The sequence below is a fragment of the Tenrec ecaudatus genome, chromosome 7 (assembly GCF_050624435.1).
Source record: "Tenrec ecaudatus isolate mTenEca1 chromosome 7, mTenEca1.hap1, whole genome shotgun sequence".
Lineage (NCBI taxonomy): Eukaryota > Metazoa > Chordata > Mammalia > Afrosoricida > Tenrecidae > Tenrec > Tenrec ecaudatus.
In genome coordinates, this window is record NC_134536.1 from 124,981,158 (window position 1) to 124,993,671 (window position 12,514).

Consider the following 12,514-nt stretch of genomic DNA (forward strand, 5'->3'; position numbering starts at 1 on the left):
TCAGGTCCTCATTTTCCCCCTCCCTCCCAGCTCCCTCCTCCCTCATGAACCCTTGATAATTTATAAATTATTTTGTCATATCTTGCCCTGTCCGATGTCTCCCTTCACCCACTTTTCTCTGATGGCTTTAAGATCAGATAGCGATGGAAAAATCAGAGAGCACTAAAACAGGGGATCAGGAAGTGCTTCCAGAGAAGTAGGAGGGAAGCGAGGCGGAAATAGATTCACAAATGTCAAGGGAGGGGTTAACATGGACCCGGATGGTGGCTCAGCGAAACACCCCATGCCATTCCTTCACAGCAAAGACCCAAGAAACCAAATGAAATAGATGCAGATAATAACTCTGGAACTCTAATCATGGAATAAATGCACAATTAGGTAGAGCACAATAAAATCTTTAAAAAGAAGCCAAGGGAGAGCGCGTGAGCAGGTGCCACACCGAGTCACAGAACACAGCTCTTAATGCCTTCGCCAGACCACAGAGTCTCAGGGGGTCGTAAATGGTGAACACGCTACTGCTACCCAAAGGCTGCTAGTTCAAGTCCATCAGAGACACCTTACAAGAGAAGCCTGATGATTTACTGTCTAAAAATCCACCATAGAAAACTCTATGGGGGCACAGGCCTCCTCCTGAGTCAATTTACCAAACAGCAACTATGTGGTTTTGGTGGTGTGGTTGTTTGATTTTTAATTACAGGCCAGAGACAACGTACTCCTGTATATGACACCCCATCCTTACCCTCATCAAGTTAAGTGTCTCATCTTGTTTTTCAGCTTCTTAATAGTTTCACTTCAGCTTGATTTGATTAGCCAGATGATGAGCAGGCTTCAAAATGCTTGTGGAAAATGGCCTTAGAGATAGGATTGTTTTTTCATGAATTTTTGAATCCCTTTCATATTGAATGAGCACCTAGTATGTGTTGAGCGATCTAATATGCTTTTCCCTCAAGAAGCAAATCGAAGATGATTTGTGAGAAGTGTCAGCTGTTGACATCAACACACCACACTCCTCTGGTGTCCCACCCCCTCCTACACACTTCCATTCTCTGATAGCAGGTTTCTGACAAACCATGGGCTGGCCAGTGGGTGGGGCCACCCAAGGGAGATGGCCAGGACTTCAGAGTTCACGAGCGAGTTGGGACAATCCCATTAGAAAACAAACTCATTGCCCCACCACCAAAAATGGTGCAAAATACTGTGATATAATGAGGATCTATAAAGTGAATTTTTTCTTGACACAGCATCCAAATAATACGCAACATATAAAAATAAGGCAAGACAAATCCTGATCTCATAAAAAAATAAGCGATCCCTTGCAGGTTCCAAGTCGCCAATTGAGTCATGTGATAGTCAGTGGGTGTGGTTAATGTTTTTTTCACTGTTGTCATGTGACACTTGTGATTGTATGAATAACTTCATCTGGGGTTAATGTCAAAAACCAACACTCTTGAACGAGCCCCCAATAAAATGATTTAATACAAATGCAAAACAATAAAACAACATTCAAAAACCTCTCTTTTCTCCCAAGGCCACCTGGGCCAGGACCTGTGGGACAGCTATTGATCCTTGGCCCCTTGGCTGAAGGAGAAATGCAGAAGAAAATTGATGGCTGTTGTGCCCTCAGTGAGACCTCTTTTCATGGGATTACAGATGTTTTTAAACCAAGAAGAGACTCTGGAAATCATAAGCCAAAAGCTGGTTCTGCAGATCACACTGTGATCTGTTGGTACTAAATTATTTACCTAAATTCACACTGATAAACAACCAAAAAGCTCAGTGTCATACATCTTTTCTGACTCATTGACCCTGTATCACAGAGCAGAACTGCCCCCTTTGGATTTCTGAAGTTGAAACTCTTTAGGGGAGCAGAAAACCTCATCTTTCTCCAGGAGCATCAGGTGGGATTGAACTGATGACCTTGTGGTTAGAAGCCCACTGAATACCGCCCTCCTACACTAGTAAGGCTCCTCTAGTCTTGCTAGAACTAGATAAAAACATGTTGCTCCTGTGTTTTAATTCAACGCTTACCTTCCCCTGTGGAGTTCAGCACATCAGCAGGGTACAGTGACAGCAAATGCAGAGAACGAATGCGTGTGGACTGCTCGGCCTTGACCCTCCCTGTGCTGGTTGCTGCTGAATTCTGCTTGGGCCAATTATTTAGTTGCCTTCTGCCTCCCTCAAATCTAAATAATAATAACAATAATTAGCAGTAGTAGTAGCAGTTTACATAGGCTCCGTTTTAAGAGCCCTGGTGGTGTAATAGTTAAGCACTGAGCTGTGTTCCACAGGGCCAGCAGTTTGAAACCACCAGCTGCTCTACGGGAGAAGCAAGATGGGGCTTTCTACTCCTATTAACAGTGTCCGTCTCGGGAACTCGCAGGGGCAACTCTCCCCTATCCTATTGAGACAGACTAGCCCTAGCCACTGGAACGCTATTTTGTTGACTGCTGAATGACCTGCTTCCTCCCTCCTCCCATCTCAGAAAGCCCTGCTGGTGATCGATTTTACAATGTACTCCTATGTTCCCAAGATCAGAACATTGTAATTAATAATATTGTTCCTTTTTCAATTGTAACCAGGACATTACTATTCTCATTTTATTAACCAGGATGTTATCATCAATCCTGTACCCTGTAATGCTCACTAACTCTGAAGAAGGTTAACATTAATTTTGCTTTCTGCTTTTGTCATCTGCTTGCATAAGTCCCTGACAAATGAATTTTTGCCATTATAAACTCTCTGAGATGTCCACTCAGAACTGAAATCAAAAGAATCGGTTGCAGGTTTCAGCCATCCAGTTATAACCGAAGAAAAACTCTTCTAAATTATCAAGACATTATAGCGGTTATTATTTATTTGAACCCCCAACACTATAGGGCTGCTATGTGTTGGTCCTGACTCAACAGCAGTGAGTTAGTTTGCGTTGAGAGGCTCTATTCTAAGTGCTTTCGTACACATTAAGAAAGAGAAGTGTATGGAACCAGTACAGCGATTATCCCTACAACACAGAAGAGAAAGCGGAGGCACATAGAAGGCAAGTAACTTACCGAAGGCCACGCAGTATAAGAAGCACGTGCATTCACATTCTCATCTGTTAGGCTGCTTGGCTTCCTGAGGTGGTAGGTAAAAGGTTATTTGCCAAAGTTATGGAGGTTGGGATCGCCCAGCCTGGGAGGTGATGTAGCTCCATTTCAAACCCCTGCTTGTGGAAAAGGCAATGCAGTGAGGTGGACAGAATGGGAAACTAGGGATGGGAGCGAGCGTGGGGGGAGGGGGGTGGTGACAGGAAGGAAAGCAAATTGTCTTGAATACCTTTGTTTCAGGACTTGTGCTCCGTGCTTCATGGGTATTTCAACCTAGACACGGAACCTGATGTACAAAAGTGTAGAGTGAACGTTGGCAGGCAAGAGAAAAGGGTTTTGGTCTATGCAGACCAGGTCTCTCTACATCCTGTTGAGAACTGTGAGACAACCAAGTTGCTGATGTAGGAAGGTCCCGGGGTCCTGGCTCTAGGACTGAGAAGGTAAGGGGCTCTGGTTCCGTGGATAGCTCTGGATTGCCTGCTGCTTTCTGTCTCTGTCCATCTTTCAGGAAGGAAGGGGCTCTGCTGGGCCTGGACTACAGCACAAGGGGAAGGGGTGTGCCAACTGGGCATGAGGCTTATGGTACCTTGTGCTGGGGAGGTAGGTTTTCCTGATCAGTCATGTTTGCTCTTAGGTATTATTTTGCTCTTTTGTGTCTCAAATGACACTGTCAAAATCCAAGTGTGACTCTCCTGTCAGGGTCTATAGGGCCCTATGCAACCCGGATGTCTGTCTGTGTAGCCTCCCCACGTGCTGATTCCTGGATGGGGCTTAGACAGTGTTGGGTATTAGAGTCCTGACTTTTGGTTCTGTTTCTACCTTGCAGGTCTTGGCCTCATGCTCAGACACTTAATCTCTTCTAGCACTTTCTGTGGATCGGTTGTCCCCGGGTAAACGGCCGTAAGGGGGTCTTTCGGGAGGACGAAGCCACAGCAAATATCTTCGGAAGATCTGATCACACATATGAAAAAAAGCGTCTCTCTCTGTAAAGGAGTCTTCATCTAGTTGCAGGATAATTGCACAGAAACAAGTGTAATTGACCGTAGAGAGGCACTCTAAGAGCTTTCGGGATCATAGGGATGACAGGGGAGGCAGCATCTAGGAGCCTCACAGGGTGAGCTGGTTTATTGGATGTCTCCCACTAGTTCCATTGGATCCCCTCTCGGCATTCTCCACCCAGAGAGGCCGGTCTGTGCCAATAGTAAGGAGTGCTCTCTGCCTTCCGGCTGGATCTGGCCAATCTCCAGCAGAAGATCAAAGGGTGGAAGGAGAGTGTGGTTGGACTATTTAGTCCTTGGATCCCCTCCGACCTGTTTGCCATGCATCAACTGCAAAGGTTGATGCTCCTGTCCTGCAGTCTCCTGCCATATGGTCTCCTCCATAGAGTTGCCATCTCTATATGTCAATCACTGCCTTCTACGCTTCCTCCATCCAGCCCACGGGTGATACGAGTGTGCTGCCTCTGTTTACCTAGAGGTATCGTACTATGCCTTGCTGGGCTCCCTAAATTCTACTCTTGCCCTACTGAAAACACTCATCTAATGATCTGGTTTAAGTGTGCTACCCGTCACACTCTGGATCAATTAAGCAGGAATTCTGCCAACAAAGGAGCTAGGTGACATGGAGTTCAGAATGGTCGAAGGTCAACTGAGTTTCACGGCCTACATGAGGTAGAAGTCAGATCCTTGATGCCACAAGTGACTTCCTTATCAGAAAATCTGGGTTTCCTGTCACCCTGTGTACTATGAAAAATACTGACATTTCTGAATGAGGAAGTAATAGGATCACAAGTCCATCATTTTTAGAGAAGTAATTTGACCACAAGAACTGAACATGTATGCTAGGCTGAGGGGGTCCATCGGGGAGCAGGGACAGGGCTGAGAAGGCAATGAAAATACAATGTGGTTCTACTTAGAACATCCATTTATAAAGCTTTGCACACACAGTCACGGTTGTTTTTAACACGCACAAGGATTTCACTGCAAAAAGCTCCGCTGTGGTGCCATTTTAAGAATGAAACATTACACCCTTGGGAACTGCTGCGGTAGACATCCTTTTATTGTCTTGGTAAAGCATTAGCCTGGTGCTGCTAAATTCGTGCCGAATCTTGTAACTAATCATTTCAGTGTGCTCGTGTGTATCGGCGTAGATGGAGAAAAACTTAGAAGGGTATACATAGAAATGGTAACTGTAGCTCTCTTTGGATGGTGAGATCACACAGAGATTAAATTTTCTTCTAGCACCCGATTGGGCTATGCAGCCTTTTCGCGTAATGAACATGTCGAACTGCGCAAACCGGTGTCACTGTGCAAACCAGTGGGAATGGAGAAGAAGCAGTGGATGACATGTGGACAAAGAACCCAGAGGAGGAAATGAACAGCCCTAGGAATCCAGAATCCAGCGACTTGGCGATTGAACAGGGAGCTGAGTGCCTGAATCATGCTGTCACTGATTGAGGTCCCACAGTCTGGAGTGTAGCACAATGCCTGCCTCCTCTACCTTCTTTTGCCCCCTGTCTTCTTTTATTTCAGTTAATTTTTTTTTTTTTGCTTCCTATATCTTCCCTGAAGCCCAAGGAATGCAGCAGGCACATGGCATCCATGACTCGGGCGGGATACAGTATCTTGAAGACTGGTTTGGCAAGTCAAACATAGAGTCTTGTTACTGAATACATTCAAGCAAGGCACTTATGACATCCCAGGGCCCTGAATCCCTAAGTGAACCAAGTCCGAAAAGTCAGAGAGACTCGGCCAGCTAGAAATGAAGGCCAGCCCTGGCATAGAATCATGGATTTGGGGATTGGCTAACAATGTTGAATCAAAGATTCTTCATCTTCTCTGTACTTCAGAAACCCCAAGGCATGGTCCTCCTGGGCATGCCATTTTCTGGAAGTCTTAGGCTTCAAATTCCATTTTCTGACCACAGCGTCTTCGGATCCTAACTTCTCTCACTTTCTCTCATGGGAGGTTCTTCCAACTCACTCAAGGTCACACTGCGAGTACCCTCGGTGTAGACTGTTTTCATTCTCAGGCCACATACATGCAATGTAGTGCTCTCACACTCTGACCACAGCTTACATCTATGTACCCACCCAGCCCCAGGCACACATCCTTCTAAATAGTTTATATGCATTATCCCCCTTGAGAACCTATGGTTCCGGAGCCATGAGTACATCCTTTTATGGACTGGGAAATGGAGGGATTAGAAAGACTTCAGAATTTTCCTAACGTCTCAGAGTACAGGTCAAACTGGATTCACACCCTGGTCTGACTGACTCTTCCCTCTTAATCATTACAAAGTGGTCTGGAAAACTGTCTGGGAAAGATTTACTTAATTGCTAGATATCTACCAAAAGGGTCGTTCCTATTTTAGTCTTTAGAAACATTTTCTTCTTTTTGCTTCAATTTATAACAACATGAATCTTAGTTTTAACTGAAGATATAAGAAAATGGTATCTTTTCTGTTCTCACCAGTTCCCTCATTTTAAAAAAAAAAACATTTTATTAGGGATTCATACAACTCTTATCATAATCCATCCATACATCAATTGTATAAAGCACATCTGTACATTCTTTGCCCTCATCATTTTCAAAGCATTTGCTCTCCACTTAAGCCCTTTGCATCAAGTCCTGTTGATCCATTCACTTTCCCATGTCCCAGGTTCAGGTAACCCCTCTGCTCTTGTTCCCATCCCGGCAAACCATTGCAAAGCACATCATCACGTACATAGACCAACTCAATGACAAAGGAGTGAATCACAACCAGGACTGGAGAGTGCTTAGATTCCTCAAATATCCTGGTACTATCCCCATCTTCCCACCAGATTGTTCACTTTCATCAAGCTTTCTCTAACTTAAGCTAATGCTCCTTCTTTCATTTTCTCTTCCACAAGATGCCTTTAGAGGGTTGTTTGTTGTTGTTGTTGTTGTTGTTGTAGGCCAACGAGTCCATTCTAACTCATGTGGTAAGCTCATGTAGAATTCAAAGTAGAACTTACTCTGCAGGTGTGGTGCAACACATTGCTTTTCTATGACCTCTCTAGCGATGGTATTGTAACTCCCACCAAAAGATTGTAACTCACTGGCATCAAGCCAGATCTGACTCATAGTGCTTGTGAGCCACCAAGTCAACAGACAAGAATGCAACATGCATGCGCTTTGGACCTGGGATCAATGCACTGGGAACTTCCTCTAACACCAGAAATGGTGAGCGACACCAAGAAGTTGAAGTAGGGAAATGATGGCAGAGAACCAAGAGATATAGGAGAGATAGCACAGTGGGATTTGTGGTCCACAGACTGAGAAAGCTGAGCACCTAGGGCAGGAGGTTTGCTGGTGGATTCGAGAGCCTCTGGGTACGTATTGGCAGAACTACGGAGTTTTATAACACATACCCAAGCAAAGGAGAGGCTTTGGAAGTGCAAGGGGCCTGAGGGGCTTAGGAGCAGAAGATCAGAGAGATGTCTGCTTGTAATATAGCTGAGAAGAAGCTGTCTTTACTAAAGAATCATATCCCAAGTCTTTGCTGATCCTAAATTATAACCTGTTATTTCCCTAATAGATCCCATGATTGTGAGTAGGGTACATGAGTATGGTGTGGTCATTGCAAAAATTATTTAATCCAGTAGAGAAGTAAAGCCTTCAATAGGAAGGACAGTTGGTGTCAGAATTCAGAAAAATTGTGGAGGGGGGAGGCATGCCTAACCTCTACTTCATAAGAATCAACCATGAGTAGATGTTGCTGATGATGCTTCTTCTTCCCCTTGTAGAGTTAAAGGAGGTCAGATACTGCCTCCCATCCATTTGTACAGCCAACTGGATTTTCAAAGATGTAACCTTTCAGAAGGAGATTTTGTCTGACCTGTCTTCCAAGCTGCCTCTGGTAGGGCCGAACTGCCAACCTCTCAGCTAGTGATTGAGCTCTGTCACTGTTACTGGCCATGCATTCTAGATATTTTTACTTTCAAATAAATGTCTTCATCCCAGGTCCCTTGGTGAGGTCTTTGAGCAGTGCATTGCAGTTGGCCACCAATGAAACTTTTGGAATCCATTTAATGGTGTTGTGGACGGGTGATCTGCTTCATATAGCCAAGAAAAGTGAGGCATCAACTATTTCCACATGGAAGAACCATGCCAGCCTGTGTGAGCCAAGAATTATAGATAATCAAATCCAAATCTGAAGGAGGAAATAGTATCAGAGCTTAAATGCCTGCTTTGCAGAAGGCTATGGCAGTACAAGCCCAAAAACCATGACAGAGTCCACACATGGATTAAGACTCCAGCAAACCCCCTTTAACTATAGTCCAGGAATGTGAATAGTCCGGCAATCAAAGACCATTACACTCTCTGTGTTGCTCAAAGATAAATGCATGGTATGTGAATCCTCATTAGTCGATGATGGCAAATTAGGTTTGATCTCCCTTCTGATCCATTTAAAGTTGTTCCCATTTTCAATATTTTCTACTCTCTTTTTCATTGAGGTTCCTTTAGGTTTCATCTTGTCATTGCTGTTGGCTTTTTGTTTGCTTCCTGGTTGGGTTTTGTATGATTTTAAGTACCATATGTACTAGAGTATCAGCCAACCCGAATATAAGTTGAAGCAGCTAATTTTACCATAAAAAACTGGGGAAACTTATTGACTTGAGATTAAGCCTAGGGTGGAAAATGCAGCAGCTACTGGTAAATTTCAAAATAAAAACAGATACCAATAAAACTACATTAATTGAGGCATCAGTAGGTTAAATATTTTTAAATATTTATTTCAAATAAAAACAGTAAACTAGCTCTGTAAGTGGAAAAGAGGGTCAACTAAAACAATATGGTATCAACAATAACTTTACACACTGTGTTACTGCATAGGCAGCGTTACCACATGTGTGGGAAGTACTAACGTAACACATGTAGTAACACAGAGCATTCACAACGCAGCGTGCATATGCTGAGCCCTAAAACAGGCTGCCCTATGCAAGCATAGTCAACACTGGATCCAGATAGCGGTTAATAAAATAACAATAAATAAAATAGCAGACTAAGTACTGTAAATTAACATACTGAATATCCAAGACCAGAGATATACCGATACTTGTATTCAGCAATGCTTGGATGGAGCACGGGGGCATGACAAAGCCGGGTCAGACCGTAAAGGCTACATCCGTGGTCACAGCCCTGGGGAAGAACATGAGAAGAAGAGCGCCTGCAACCACATTCACCTGACAAGGATGCGGTGCACCCCAGGTACCAGCTCACAGAAGCGGGCAGGTTCTCGCCCAGTACAGCACTGGACAACAGAGAGGCTACCTGCGTGCAGGAGAAAAGAAGAGGGGCAATATCATTGAACCACCCACAGAGGCTGCAGGTGCCCACAGATGAGCGGGAGAGACCGGAGAACACCCACACTGCACCTGAGAACAGTGGGCCCCTCACTCGAGTTGAAGCCGAGACGGGCTTTTTCAGCATAAAAAATGTGCTGAAAAACTCAGCTTATACACAAGTATATACAGTATATGAAAACCAGGATAGGTAGATCTAAAGAGATGGCCACTGGATCGGTAAATTGCCTAGGGGCATGGCAGGGCAGGGTGGTGGGAAATGGGGAGCCAACAACAGTGAGTATGAGAACAAAGTGTTCTGAAATTGGTTGTAGCGAGAATTGCACAAGCCTTAAGATGATTGAAAGATTAAATTGTATGACATGTGAAATCTGTGCCAGTGAAACAAACAAACAAACAACCCCCTGTGTGGTGCAACACTACTTGGTAGCACACACAAGCACCACGATTTGGAATTGATTCGGCGTCAGTAGGTGGCTGTGGGTTTTTTGCCCAGGAATTCATGCTGAGCTGCAAACCAGCTTAAGTAGGTACCTCTATGGCACGGTTCCATCCAGAGGCGTATTGCTTGGCGTTCCGTTTGGAGTGGTTGCCAAGTTTTGTGTTGGAAGAGTTCCACCACAGCAGATTCCAAGCGATCAAAGCAAAATCCCAGAAAGCAGAGTTGAAAGGAGATGAGTGCGGTGAGCTCTCGTGAGCAGATAGACACAAGCTGCTCTAGACAACCCTGATTCCACCTGAGGACCCAAAGGCAAAGTGTCCCCAAGATGTGTTTCTTTGGACCCACGGTAGACTAGCTCCCTGTTTGTGGTTAGCTGAACTCACATTATGTCTGCCTTGTTCGTCACTCCAGCCTCCATGGAATTTTTACAACTCTGTATTGCTCAAAGACAAATACATGGCATGTGATCCTCTGGGTGATTTGACCTGCCTGGAGGTCAAAATTCTGCCTGGAGGTCCATTAAGATATGAAAGGAGATTACTTATGTATCATAAATGTCACTCTTATTGTTTTATCTGGTTGTTATAGTAGATATTTGACATCTTATGATTTGAGTCCTAGAAAAGACATAGCTCCCCCATATGGGCAATCCATATGAATTTAAGTAGGACCCCATCAAGTCAGCCTGTGTTGCTGTCAGTCTCCCTACTGGTGTCACTTTCTAAAATGTTTCTTTTTCTCTCTAACTTGGAGTTAGTACATTGGCTGTGTGAGACTTTCTACTGTACACTCACAGCCTCAGAACCCCCAGGGGCAGTTCTATGTTGGTCTGTAGGGTTGCTATGAGACACAGCTGACTTGAGGTTGGATCCAGGAATCAAACCCTTATGAGAGGTAACAAGAGGAGGTACATTTTATGTCAATGACATACATATATGTGCAATGGAAATAAAAGCTTTATAAGACAATATTTAGCCTTATCCCATGTGACGTACTATGAAATACATGTTTTGTTTCATGAATACTTAATTCAGTAAATTGATTTCACAAGCCACTCTTGGGTCAAGTCTCACAGTTTTGTTTTGTTTTTACTTTATTAAAATACTGAGTTTTATTTCACATGTTTATTTTTGTCTCCCCACCATTTCCCTTTGTCTGACCACTGCTCCTCCTCTGCCCTATCATAACCTTCCGTCCAGACTGAGAACCAAGCAGAGGGTGGAGTTCCAGCCTCACAAACTAAGCAGGCATATTAGACAACTCATTCTTAGCAAAGGAACCTGGACGACATGGATCAGACACGGTAGGGAAAGTTCTCAGTCCGCATTCTAAAAAAGGACGGCCAGATACCAACTGCGACAGAAATGAAATAAGACGGAAATTTCAACAAACTGTTCACACTGTTTTCTTCAAGAGACTTCCTCCACTGCCAGAGATCTTGAACGGCCTCCCGGTCAGTCATCTGGAAGCAATTCTTCACATTGATGAATTGGCTTCTATGCTTGTTTGCATTTTTGCTTTAATGTCTTCTACGGAACTAGGGCCTTGCGGTGTTTTCGGAGTTTTGGTGTTGATGGTTTTGAGTCTTTTCCATTCTGGTTTGACTTTTGTGCATTTCTGGCTGGAGTATCCTGTACAGATTTCTTCACTGGAGCTTTTTCTTCAGTTTCATCATCATCAAAATCATCATCATCTTCATCATCTTCATCAGCAGCAGCAGCAAGTTTTACATTTTTCTGTGGAACCTTGTTCCCGCTTGTGGTGCAGACCTCTTTCCTGATATACTTAAAAGCTTCACATCCTCCTCCTCTTCATCATCTGACTCTGCATCTTCTTCCACAGCTACTTACTGCTGTCCACTAATATGCCCAGGTGCTGAGCCACTCTTAGACCGTAAGACCACTGGTGGTGTTATTTCAAAGCCCCCAAGGGAGACTGCTGGCTGTACAGACATTTTCAAAGTTGCCAGTGTTACTTTAATTGGGATGCCTTCATAATTCATTGCTTCTGCTTCAACAATCTGCAGTCATCCTTTACACCAGCACCTAAACTGACCGTTCTTATACATAACTGGTACTCATTTTCATCATTATCAACCTTAAAGTGATCATCTTTGTCGGCCTTTAGTTCACAACCGAAAAGATAGTTTTGGGGCCTCAGATGTCCACATCCATCGAATCTTCCATTGAGTGGTGACACACACTTCGGTGATAGAAACGGAAAACAGAGGTAAACCACTGCTGTTGCGACACACAGCAGCGCAAGACGGAATCACACCTGAAGTCTCAGTTTTAAAGCACCATTCTCAGACACCCTTCTAGCTGAATGCACGTAGAATTCCGTTCCTCTTGCTTCTACAGCCCGTACCTGTCCTTATTTTGCCTCCCAATTAATGACTGTTATCTCTAGCTGTTTCCCACCTGAAAATCTTGGGGTTTGGGGACTCAGCCCTTTTCTTTGCCTCTCTGCTCTAACTTGGAAATGTGCGCCCTGCCCCACAATGGATCTTCCACTTTCATTCTCAATAGCACCATTCCGCTTTACATGATCATCTTTCACTCGACATCTTTCACTATGACAACAGCCTCCTAGTTTGTGCCTTATTTCTGGCATCTCCCATGGTAATTCATTTTTTATACAGTATGAAATTATGGTTTCTAA

At 44.1% G+C, this 12,514-nt stretch overlaps 1 pseudogene; it reads right to left on the reverse strand.

Annotated features, from left to right (window-relative positions):
* Nucleotides 1-9,213: 9,213 nt before the first annotated feature.
* LOC142452496 (nucleophosmin-like) lies at nt 9,214-12,039 on the reverse strand (annotated as a pseudogene).
* Nucleotides 12,040-12,514: the final 475 nt, after the last annotated feature.